The following is a 12,557-nucleotide window of genomic DNA, read 5'->3' as shown; positions in this document are numbered from 1 at the left end:
TGAATCAAAAAAAGCTGTCAGGACTGAAGTACAAAGCCACAAACATATGCCAGTTCATTCCTTGCAAAAGCAATGACTGTGTAACTTTAAATCCCTTAGCGTTGTTTTTAAAAAATTGATATGTTAATTAACATTATCAGATTGAAGAGTAGAGGAGCTGGTTTATGTCCTATTTGTATATGTTTAAGAAATATTTCAAAATAAATAAAATATTCAGAAATAAACCTTAAGTGGCATCTTGTTAAATGTCATTAGAAAGTGAATAACGTGATGCCCTCATGCATCTTTGGAATAGAGTATAGCTCTTGAAAATCCATTCTTTTATCTATTTGTACCTGTCCTGCTGCTATTTTCGCTAGTCAGGAAAAGGTTTCCAGCCTATATCGTCTTCCATTTAGAAGCCTTTCTGTTGTGGGTTATAGTCAATGATTTAGCTAGTTTGTTGTAATGCTTGGCAGAGTATTCTCGGGCTTATTTTCACAGCTAAGCAAGATTTTGGTAGATGGTCTCTGAATTCAGAGTCTTTTTCAAACAACTCAAGAGGGAAAATTGCTGATTCTTAGGAAAGTGCTGTATTGTATTTGTTGAGTTAAAAAAGCAATCTTTACTAAGGATGATGTGGATAATTTACGTAACTCAGCATAGTGACATTTTTTAAAGAAAACTGTACCTATCATATTTTTTTAACCCTTATAACTGAAAAAGGCTATAAATAAGTTTCTATCTCCTCTGACATGTCATTAGCAATTATAAGCAAATGTCAAAGTTTAAGCATTAATCACATCTGATGCAGCGCATTCAATAAGGCTCAGACTCCTAACAGGTCTGCAAAACATAGACAGCCCCGAAGTCCTGAAAGACATTTTCTTCTTTAGATAAAGACAATCTTATTTTGTTCTAATTCATGGCACAGGAACTGGTTTTAAGCTAAACAATAAATGAACTCTGTAAAGCTTTGTTCAAATAAATTTTTGCATTGTAAAGCCACATGCTATATTTTTTTCTGTACCTGCTTTCCCACATCATGAGCTCTCTAACCACTGTGCTATAGGACAAAAGAAAGGTATCATCCTATGGAACAGTAACTTTGGGAAAAGAAAGAAATGAGATACAGCATGCAAAAATGAGAAACAAATAGATGAAAAAGTCCTTTATGAAGCAACAGGAAAGATACAGCAAGACATCTTTATACATTAATCCAGTCTCACTCCTTTTTATGAGTTAGATTAATAATGCTTTCCATGTAAAGGTTCACTCATGCAGGATAAAATTTATTTGACATCTTCAGAAGTAAATTTGGGGGAAATTAAGGAAAAAGTCTGAATAATTTAGTGAATATTTTTGCAAATGCTGGTGACCTAGTCCAATATTCCTTCTGGACTGTAATGAAGAAAATATTTAATTTTTTTTTCAGATTAAAAAAAAAAGTTATTTAAGGTTTCTTTTTTCTCTGAAGGCCACCTTGGTTCTTACATCATCTTCATCGTTCTGCTTAATGCTGCATTTGACTAAGTTTATCTTGGTTTAGTACGTTTTAAAAAAATCTCCTTGTGTCTTAACAGTTACCTGTATTCAAGACAATCTCCAACACTTGCATTCACCAGATGTATGTGAGAGACTAAACACATTTTCATGATTGTCACTGCTGCAAATCCATCAGGGTTTCTGTAGTCTGTCCATGAGGTGGTTTCAGCTCAAGCATTTTGATGCCTGTAGGTCTGATTCCAATTAAAATCAAGGATCTTTCAGGCTATCTATTGAATCACCAATTGAATGGAGAGTATTAGAAGTCTGAGAAGGCAGATGAAAACAAACAATCAAACAAGAAAGCAGATTTGCATGCTGAACTGCAGAAAACAGAAAATGTGGAAGAACAGTGGTAGTCCATTTCCTTACCATTGTTTACACACCTACCCCAGGATTGTTTGAAAGCTTCTTCTACTAGAAAGGAACTGCAGACCAGAAATGTCTCTAAAGTAAATCATTTTAGGAACTTTTTACAGTCAGTACAGAGAAATTGGTGTAAAACATCTCCTTCTAACACAACGGTATGTTTTTTTGCATGAAAAAATATGCTGTGGACTACATAGTACAGAATGTCTATTTAGACTGATACAGCATGTCTAAACAGACCACAAAGGTATGGGATTTTTCTTTAATAAATTCAGATTCAACCAGGTATGTTTCTCAAAATTTTGGGTAATTCATTAATTCAGTTACGATCACTAATCTTGAGATAATGGCTATATGTGTATCCTGTATCAACAGTAAGTTTTCATTTAAGACAGGATTTTACTACTGATTTACTTAGACAGTTTTTCTGTTTAGCTACAAAGGTCTAAATTCCTCCTCAAGCCTTCAAAGTCAATTATGTCATGTCATTTCTAATCCTTGACCAGTTCCTCAGTTATCTAAGGTATGTGTTTTATTCACAGTTAATGTGTCTAGAGAATGTGACAAAGTCTTTTCAATTTCCCTGGCAGAAGAACAAGATCAAGTTTTAGGTCATTACTTAATAGTAATTTTCCATACATTCCTGCTACTTACTTTTTATTGTTTCTGTTACAGACAGTGACTGCCTTTAAGGGAATTTAAGTGTTTGCTTGTTTTTTTTTTTTTAATCTACCATGCATAGCATTATAAAATAGGTCTTGAACAGCATTGTTGCAAGAGTATTGTCAAATCTCTTTCACATTTTAGAAGTAATAATTCTAAAGATTCTAACCAATGTAAAGGAAATAAACATTTTATTGATATATAGACAGACAGACAGATGTGTTCATGTGTGTGCATGTTTTATATTTATATATGTATACTCACAACTATTCTTAATAGCTCAGAAATAATAAAATAACTTTGAAATTCAATGTCTTGATCTTTTTTACTTTGAAGTCTGAGATCCTAAAACCTTAGAAGTTATCCAGAAGTTCATTCATGAAATTTATTTTATTTTTTTCTTTAAACAGTCTCTTTAATATTTCATCTTGTTTAATTTAGTTGTGTGGGGTTTTTTGAACAATATGCCATTTGTTTCATTGCAAAATGCACATTGTCATATGTTACCAGCTCCATTTACTCAAATTTATTTTTCTAGAGTAAAACTAAGTCTTCAGTAAAGAACATCATAAGGAGTAGAGAATGAAAAATTTGTGGAGGGCATCTAGCTGCATGTTGTACAGCCGTTAATATCAAATGGCAACTATAACTAAAATATATTGTATCTATAGTAAATTACAGTCAATAACTCTTTTAGGGACCTTCTTCCCATTGATTTAGATGAGAAAAAAGTATTCTAAATGCATTGGTGGATCTAGACTTCAATTTTTAAATGAGAACAAATCAGTTTATTATTTTATTAGGCAAAGCTGAGAATATCACTGAAAACACTGCAGCCTGCCCTAGTTCTGTAATGCAGAAAGTTGCATGTAGTTGTAAATATTTTAAAAGTAATATTTATTGTTATATTATTTTTTAATGAGTTGCAATATTTTTTTTTATTCCTAGACTATAACAGCATGGTGAGATATTTATTACAATGGGATAAATATTTTGTTTATAACATGCCTCTTAACTCTGCAGATTTAACTATGATGATGGAAATTCACTAGTCAGACAGGAAAAGTAAATTGTCGTGAATAGCTCATGCAGATGCAGAAGAGGCAAGACATATGAATAGAGCAAAGATTAAGATTATAATGATATGTACCGTAAGATGGGGGAGTCCCGAGATCAGAGAAGCTTTCATAAATATTTAGCGTTTCAGCACTGTTATTATATGAAATGAGTAAGCAGTGTTCCCCTGGGGTCTTTCTTAGGACTGGTGGTCTTTAACATCTTTATCAATGACATTGACGGAATTGAGTGCACCCTCAGCAAGTCTGTGGTCAGCACCAATCTGAGTGCTGTGGTTGACACAATAGAAGGAATGGAAGCCATCCAGAGCGATCTTTACAGGCTTGAAAGGTGGGCCTGGGTGAACCTAATGAGGTTCAACACAGCAAAGTGTAAGGTCTTCAACTTGCCTTGGAGGAATCCCAGAAATATATACAGACTGGGAGAAGAGCTCCTTGAGAATAGTCCTGCTGAGAGGAACCGGAGGGTTCGGGTGAATGAGAAACTTACCATGAGCTAGCAGTGTGCTCTTGCAGCTCAGAAGGCCAATAATATCCTGGGCTCCATCAGAAGAGGGGTGGCCAGCAGGGACAGGGAGGTGATTGTCCCTCTCTACTCTGCCCTCGTTAGGCCCCATCTGGAGTACTGTGTCCAGATTGTTGAGCCTGGGGAAGAGAAGGCTACAGGGGGATCTCATTGCAGCCTTCAGGTACCTGAAGGGAACACACAAACAGGAGGGGAATCAACTTTTTAAAAGGGTAGGCAATGGCAGTACAAGGGGGAATGGATTAAAACTAAAGGAAGGGAGGTTTAGATTAGATATTAGGGAGAAGTTTTTTACCGAGAGAGTGGTGAGGTGCTGGAACAGGATGCCCTGTCCCTGTAAGTGTCCAAGGCCAGGTTGTATGGGGCCCTGGGCAACCTTGCGTAGATGCAGACCTGGAGGTCAGTGGCCCTGCCTGTGTCAGGGGGGTTTGAACTGTATGATACTTGGAATCCCTTCCAACCCAGACCATTCTATTATTCTATGATCTGAATTCTTTTAGAATTCCCTGATTTTTATGAAGTTCTATATTTAATTTTTCTGTGAAGAATTTCTGCTAAAATTCTGGGGTTTTTTGTGATTGTTCTAGACTGTTCCAAGGTTCTGCCAGACTTAAAAGCATCCCATTTCTGAACTTCATACTGCTACATGTGATCTTGAAGTCATGAATATTTTTTGGGCCCACATTCTCTTTTAACAATACTAAAGCAACATGATTTCCTTTAAGTGCAGAAAAAAAAAGGTTGGTTTTTTTTTTAATAACTGATAGTCTTGAAAATGTGATGGCTATATAACAGAAGTTATTAATTCTTAAGTCAAACAAATAGATCATTGCTATGCAGAAAACACTTAAGAATTAGTATATCAAGGTGCCAGAATCATATTACTATATCTCATCATTCCTATTAATAACAAAACCAGGATTAGCTCCTCAAATATAATTAGCACTCATCTGAAGAGCTATGTCCATAGTAATAGGGAAGATCAAACTACAATAACCTTGGGAGATGAGTAAATAACTTGAGATTAAATAGTGATTGTAGACAGTTTAAGGATTAAATCTACCTGCCAAGGAACAAAAGCAAAAAAAAAAAAAAAAAAATACAATGTATGGACATAAAAAATACAACATAACAGCATTAACAACAGGATCCAGGGAGGCATGCTGGTGCTTGGAGGAGTTTATGAATGTGTGTGTGCTTGTGAACCTGGAGAGTGTGATACGTGTGCTGCACTGTGACTTTCTGCCCCTGTCAGCCCAAGAGGGGATGTGGCTGTCAGTGCCCATGTCCGGTGTGAGTCCTGGATGTTGGAGCTGCTGGAGGCAGCACCTTGTCTGTATGGCCAGCTATTTCTGTGTCCATGTCTGTGTGTCTGGGAGACGTGCTCAGCTTTACTGCCAGTTAAACTTGAAAACAGGGAAGTGGCAGCTGCATCCCTCAACCTAAGCAGACGTGGAAGGAGTTCTGTGCTGGACCTGATGGAGGATGTGGCTTTTTTTGAAGTCACTTAACATCCTCATCCCGTTCTTCATCTGTTTGGTGGGTTGAATTTGGCTGGCAGCCAGATGCTCACCCAGCTGGTCTCTCACTTCCCTTCACAGGATAGGAAAAGAAAAGAAAATGAAAAATCTTGTGGGCCAAGATAGAGACAGGGAGATCACTCATCAATTACCGTAACAGGCAAAACAGACTCAAATGAAAAATTGAATATGAGTTGGCAGTGTGTGTCCTGAAAGGCAAGTGCCTCTTGGATTGCATCGAGAGAAGCTTGATCAGCATGTCAAGGGTGGTGATTCTGCCTCTCTGCTCTGTTCCACCTGGAGTACTGTCTTAAGTTTTGGGGAACGCAGCAGAAGAAAGACATGGACCTGGTCAAGCAGGTCCACAGGAGAGCCACAAAGATAATTGGGGGTTGGAACAACTACCCTATAAAGGCAGGCTGAGAGAGTTGGAGTTGCTCGGCCTACAGGAAGGAGGGAAAGGGGAAAGGGAAGGGGAAAGGGAAGGGGAAAGGGAAGGGGAAAGAGAAGGGGAAGGGAAAAAGAGGGCAATGCTCCAGGAATATTTGGAGTATTCCAGTACTTAAAGTGGGACTTCAGGCAATAAGGGGGAGAGACTGTCAGACAATATAGTGATATGATTAGGGGTAGTGGTTTTAAACTGTAAGAGGGTACATTTAGATTAGATGTTAGGAAAAAAATATTTACTGTGAGGGTGGTGAGAAACTAGAACAGTTTACACAGCTATGGATGCCCCATTCCTGGAAGTGTTCCACGTTAGGTTGGATGAGGCCCTGAGCAACCTGGTCTAGGAGAGTGTCCTCTGCCTATGGCAGGGAGTTTGGAACTAGGTGATATATAAGGTCCCTTCTAACCCAAAATATTTATCATTCTATGATTCTATGATTTCAGGGAAATTAATTTAATGCCAGCAAAAAAAGTAAGATTGTGAGAAATAACGACAAAATTAAAACAAAACCACTATTCCTCACTTCTACTCCTTTTTTCTGAACCTCAGCTTTACCTCTCTGCCCCCAACTCAAGCAGCTCACAAAGGCTGCAGCTCCTTCCTCCTCACACTTTCTCCCTCATCCAGCATGGGCTCTCCAGGGACTTAAGCTTCCTTCAGGACCTATTCACCAGCTCCAATGTGGGGTCTTCCCCAGACGTGGGTCTGTCTTTCATGGACTACATGGGGACTTCTTGCTACACTATGGTCTTTTCCATTGGCTGCAACCGCTCCAGAACCTGGAGTACCTACTCCGCTCCTCCCTTTATTTATCATATTAATGTTACTTTTTTAAATGAGCAGATATGTTATACTACCACTTGAGTTTCTTGCATGGTGAGAAGGATTGTTAGATATTGATTATAAAGCTTGTGCAACACTTGAAAGACAAAATGAATCTCATTCTATTGACTTTGTGTGTTATGGTAGAGATTAAGGATATGTTACAGTATTACTTTTCTCTCACTAGCCTGCAGTGTGTCCAGTGTGTCTGTAAGTTAAAGGGACTTCTGAATCCTTCTTATGTAAAATATCTCTTATTTCCACTCACATACTTTAAATCTGAGATAAAAATACTTATTTATGCATGTATTATGATGGAAATCAAGTAAAAAATCTAGACGGTGTCAAATTTAAATAGTAGGAAAAACATATTTATATGGTTTTCCTCCTTTTATCCACAGTTGCATCAGATTATTTGACATTTTCTTTTGTGCAGGGAAAAGAATACCTATCACATAAGAAGACATGAATGGCCTCAGATGGGTTCATTTGGGTCTGTGAATTTCTTCTTATTATTTATTCCTTTCTATTAAAAGTACATTATTTTGTTAAAATATAAAATTAGGAAGCAGAAGGGTGGTCAGATAGCACAGACAAAGCACAGAAAGCTGGATGAAATATACTAGGGAAATTTCATTCTATGCGGGAACATTGATGATGTTTCCTAGAAGAGGAAAAAAGTGCACTAGAACACTGCTACCTTTGATTCTGGAGAACTAGATTAGCACACTTTAGAAAAGCTCAACAAACAAACAAGGCAAACTTTCCCTGAAAATATGAAGTATTTCTGTCTGTATAGAATCATAGAATCATAGACTTTTTTTGGTTGGAAGGGACCCTTTAGATCATCCAGTCCAACTATTAACCTAACGTGCCATCCACCACTAAACCATATCCCTCAGCACAACATCTAACCATTTTTTAAATACCTCCAGGGATGGGAGCTCTACCACTTCCCTGGACAGCCCATTCCAATGCCTAATATCCCTCTCTGTGAAGTTTTTCATAATATACAATCTAAACTTTTCCTGGCATAACTAGATGCCATTTCCTCTTGTCCTGTCATTTGGCACTAGGGAGAAAAGATCAGCCCCCACCTCTCCATAACCTCCTTTCAAGTAGTTGCAGAAAGCAATTAGATCTCCCCTCAACCTTCTCTTCTCCAGACTAAACAAACCCAGTTCCCTCAGCTGCTACTCATTTATTCTCCAATATTTCTATGATATTTGCTCACTCCTCTTCACCACCCACTCAGATGGAAAAACTGATGGAGAAAAATATAAAATCAGTCAGCTCCACCAACCTACTACTAACACACACAAAGTTGCATTGTCAATGAAAAAACAGCTGTGAAAAACAGTAAGTTCTGATGCACTTGTCCAACTGCAGGCATCTAATACTGTATGAGACACCCTAGGATATCAGAAGAATTGATGTAGAGCTGGTAGATGTGACATGAGAACTTTGTCACTGCTATGTCCTTCTCTACAACACAGTGGAAACCGTGACACGTACTCTAGGGCGTACCGGATAGTACTACATAGCCATATTCAAAAGAATCAGTGATATGCTGGGTTGAAGGAAACTTAAGAAGCTCACAAGATTAAGGTAAGAACAGCAAATTAGAACTTTGCAGGACTAGACGAAACTTTAAAATAATAGTTACCTCCAAGGTCTAGAACAGGAGTGTGGGTTCATCATAGCCTTAATTTTCAAGACCGGAAATCAGTATCAAACCTGTTATCTGTGCTTTCACACTATATGCAGAAAATAAATAAATAAATAAATAATTTCTAATTAAGCATTTTATTGTACAAAATCTCACTTTTTTTCCTGAGCGTTTGTTTTTTTGCTTTTTCTTTTTTGATGCCTTTTTTTCTCCTTTTATATTCCTATTTCTTTTATCCTGAAAATGGAATTATTCGGCATTTGCCTCTGGATCTGTCTTCATAGGTATTTATACTGTGCTTTTAAAATAAATGCTTCACAAAACATTTTGGATTAGTAATGAATTACATAGACACCATATGTTAAATGCTGATTTTATTGGATAGACAGCAACATCCTCTGTACATTTATGAATATTTGCATTAATGTCTATAAATAGTTGGTTGCTGATGATAACAGAAAGACTCTTCTCTAAAAAAATAAATAAATATTTGGGTAAAGTTCTGTAGGAAAAAATTGGTACGCACACTAACTAGTGTGCATTTTGAAATGACCCGTTTTGCCTTCACATAGAAAACTTTTGTAAGGACCACTAATTGTTCTTTTGAAAAAGTGAGGCTAGTGCTTACTGTGCAACACATCTAATTTAATCTTGTAAATTAATATAATACATTTTTTAAAATCACTTGTGAAATGTATTATAGTTAGGCACCTTCAAAATTGTTTTTTCAGCGTCTGATAGCACTAAGAGATTAAGCATAACTATTGCACATCACATAGGATTTCAAGACACCTCAAAGGTGGGTGGTATACGTTAACTTGGAAAAAAAATAGTTAAAACATAGTTGTCTTAGTTTCCCATCTGCAGACTGAAGAAAAAGACCCATTAATTTGTTTATTTTGAGAGCTAGTAGTTGCCACTGTTAATGCAGGCCTCTCTTGAACCAGAGAAACTATGAGCTTATAAATATTTTATAAATCATTTGAAGGACAGCTTTGGGATGAGAGTAACTAATAATTTTCACAGATAAGTGAGATCCATGAATCAAAGATGCCATCATCACAGGGGTCACTGATAGTTAGAGATAAATGTTTCCTCATGTGCATAGATATTCATTTTACTTTTCACTTTAGTTTAATATTTTTGTTAATTCTGTTATGAATAGATAACAAAGTAAAATGGAACTACAATGGTGAGAAGCTGTTTGGGGAAAATTCACCTATAATTGTTAGCTCACTGCTGCATGTTTCTTTAATGTTCCACGGTATCGTTTAAATGATCCATTTACAATGAGGATATCATCACGTTTTTCAGATGTCACGGAGGAAATGCACTCTAAACAGAGATTTTCAAGTTTTGGTCAAGAGAGTGGAGGATTTGGGAATACAGGCTTGCATATAAAAAGATTTAAAAAAGAAGAGGTATAGAAAGTAATAAAAACAATGGCCAAATAACTAGAATTAAAAAAAACAAAAGCAAAACACAAACCCACAAACAAAAAAACCCAACAAACTAAAATAAAAGGATCTTTTATATGCCAATTAATTGACTGTCTCTCCCTTAAATTAATCTTCAGCATGGTTTACCTGCAAATGCGTTACAAGTGCTCCTGGCTTACAAACTGCACACGTGTAACTCTCATACATGGAAGGAACCTCATTTGTTGTAAGGTTTATTTTGAAAGTTAAATGGGCTAGGGTGGTAAAAAGGAGCAGCTAAAAGGTGAGGCTTATGAGTGCTATTCTGGTGTTTTAACCCTGTTACAATTAATCTGTCTTTTTGACCAAAACTCCCTTATTATGTGAATACTTGAATTAAAAGTTTGAAGAGTTTTGTGAGACAGGTTTTTTTCCTGAAATTTGTTTTGTATTATAACTTCCTTCAACTACCTTCCTAGTTAAATGTTTGACAGTATAAAAAGACTTGATTTTCTGGTTTTCAAACCTGATATAAACCATGCATTCATTATGCAAAGCTGATTTTTCTTCCTGTTTCAGCTCACAGCTTTCATTCAAATACAAGTACAAAGGCATAAATATTCTAATATTTATTATGTTTTCTTGTTTTAATAAAATGAAAATTGCTTTCAAAGCTAGATTCCGTGACTCTAAGCAATCAGTTCAGAAAAAAAAAAAACCCAAACCAAAACACACCAAAAAAACCCCAGACAAAATAGGTAACATTTGATTTTCATGTTGGATCATTGCAAAGCAGACCTATGGAGAAAATAGACCACTGGTCCTTGCTCAGCACTAACCAGACAGCACCGGGAACAAAGAGCCTTCTTAAGAAAGTGTTGGTAATGTTGGTATGTCAGGTATTTTCTAACTACATCTAGTTAGTAAATTAAAAAGGTCACAAACAATGTGATTGTACTCAAGAGAAATGCCCACAAGACAACATTTCCATTTAAACATTGCCTTCCTTCTAAACAGTGGGAGGAGGACATCAAAGCAAAAACAAATTCCCTTTTCATGTGTTTGAAATGAATCATCCAATGATAATCTTTGTTTCTTCTTCAGGAACACAGATGACGTGAGAAGATGGACAGGTCAATAGGCAGAAAGGAGAACAGATTAAATCACTGAAATACCAGGAATAAACAATTGGCTTTCCTCAGAGGCACGGTGACCCCTTGAATATTTTTTTTTTCTTTCTCTACAAACGTGACAGTGCCATACCTTGTTTGGTATCCATAAATGACAGTAGATATCATGTCATATCCTCCAATGGCAGCGTGTATAAATCACAATGTCACTTAACATTGTTGTGAGATCAACTTAGAAGATGCTATTTATGGAGTCTAATATTGCTTCCTGCAGCACCTGATGTCTCCTTGGAGGTCTAATACCTGAGTGTTGACCAGACCCAAACTTGCTTTCCTAATGAAATTTGACAAGGCCAGAGCTCCAAGTAGTGCATCTGCACTGGAGTGTCTCTTTGCATAGTAAAAATTAAATGCACAGAAAACCCATGCGAGGTTGTCAAGCAAACTATGTTGAGTTTTGCTGCTGTTGATCTTTCCTGTTAAATTTATGCTATTGTCTCTACATACACTTGGAAGAAAAAATTATAAAGAAGTAGATATGAGATATTAAAATGGTACAGTGTTGTTCTGAGTTATTTCAAAGGCAAAGTTTTTATGTAGTTTACTTTAATTATATGATTGGAATTTAATTATATTATAATTACAGCTGCAATTACTGTTTTGTATGTTTCATTAAAGCTGCATACATTAATTGCACCAAACTTCTGCTGATGAGCTTAACTAATATAAGCAGATGTTTACAGCAGAAAAGCCTGGTTAGCCTTCTATTGTAATGTTCCTCTTGCAAGGTGACTATCTCCAGAAAGCAGGTAGGAATGGAGTATAATACTGGCAAATTTCAGTTCCTCATTTATTCTGTTTGTTATTTTACACTATATACACATACATATATATCTATATATACAAGCACACACATGCATATATACATATATAGACATTTTAAACTTAATTCTTAGTCTGTGGAATCACAATAAGAAGGAAATTGGTTCAATAGTTTACATCTATATTTTAAATGGGGGCAGTTGCAACATTTGTTTGAATTAGGAAAGATAAACAAAATACTTTTAAATACTAATTAAATCAGTGGGAAAAATTTCAAGGTATTCTAATTTTGCCTTAGTGCTTATATTTCCAATAAAATAAGTTAATAGAAAATGTATTTCCTAACCCATATCTTTGATTCAGCACAGTGTTTTGCTAATCAGTTATTTACTGTTTATATTCATCTATTAAAGAAAAATTATGTAAAACTTTCACAAGACTGAAGTATTCTAAGCCCAGTTGGGCGATAGGTACATTTTAATAGATAGGCGTTATCAGTAGCAAAAAAAATACTGTTGCATGTTGTCACAGTGCAACTCTTGAATACATAAAGTAGCTCTGTCCTAAAAG

This window comes from Gallinula chloropus (assembly GCF_964237585.1).
Source record: "Gallinula chloropus genome assembly, chromosome: 1".
Taxonomy (NCBI): Eukaryota; Metazoa; Chordata; class Aves; order Gruiformes; family Rallidae; genus Gallinula; species Gallinula chloropus.
The sequence above is the reverse complement of the archived record's forward strand: the minus strand, read 5'-3'. Positions refer to the sequence as shown.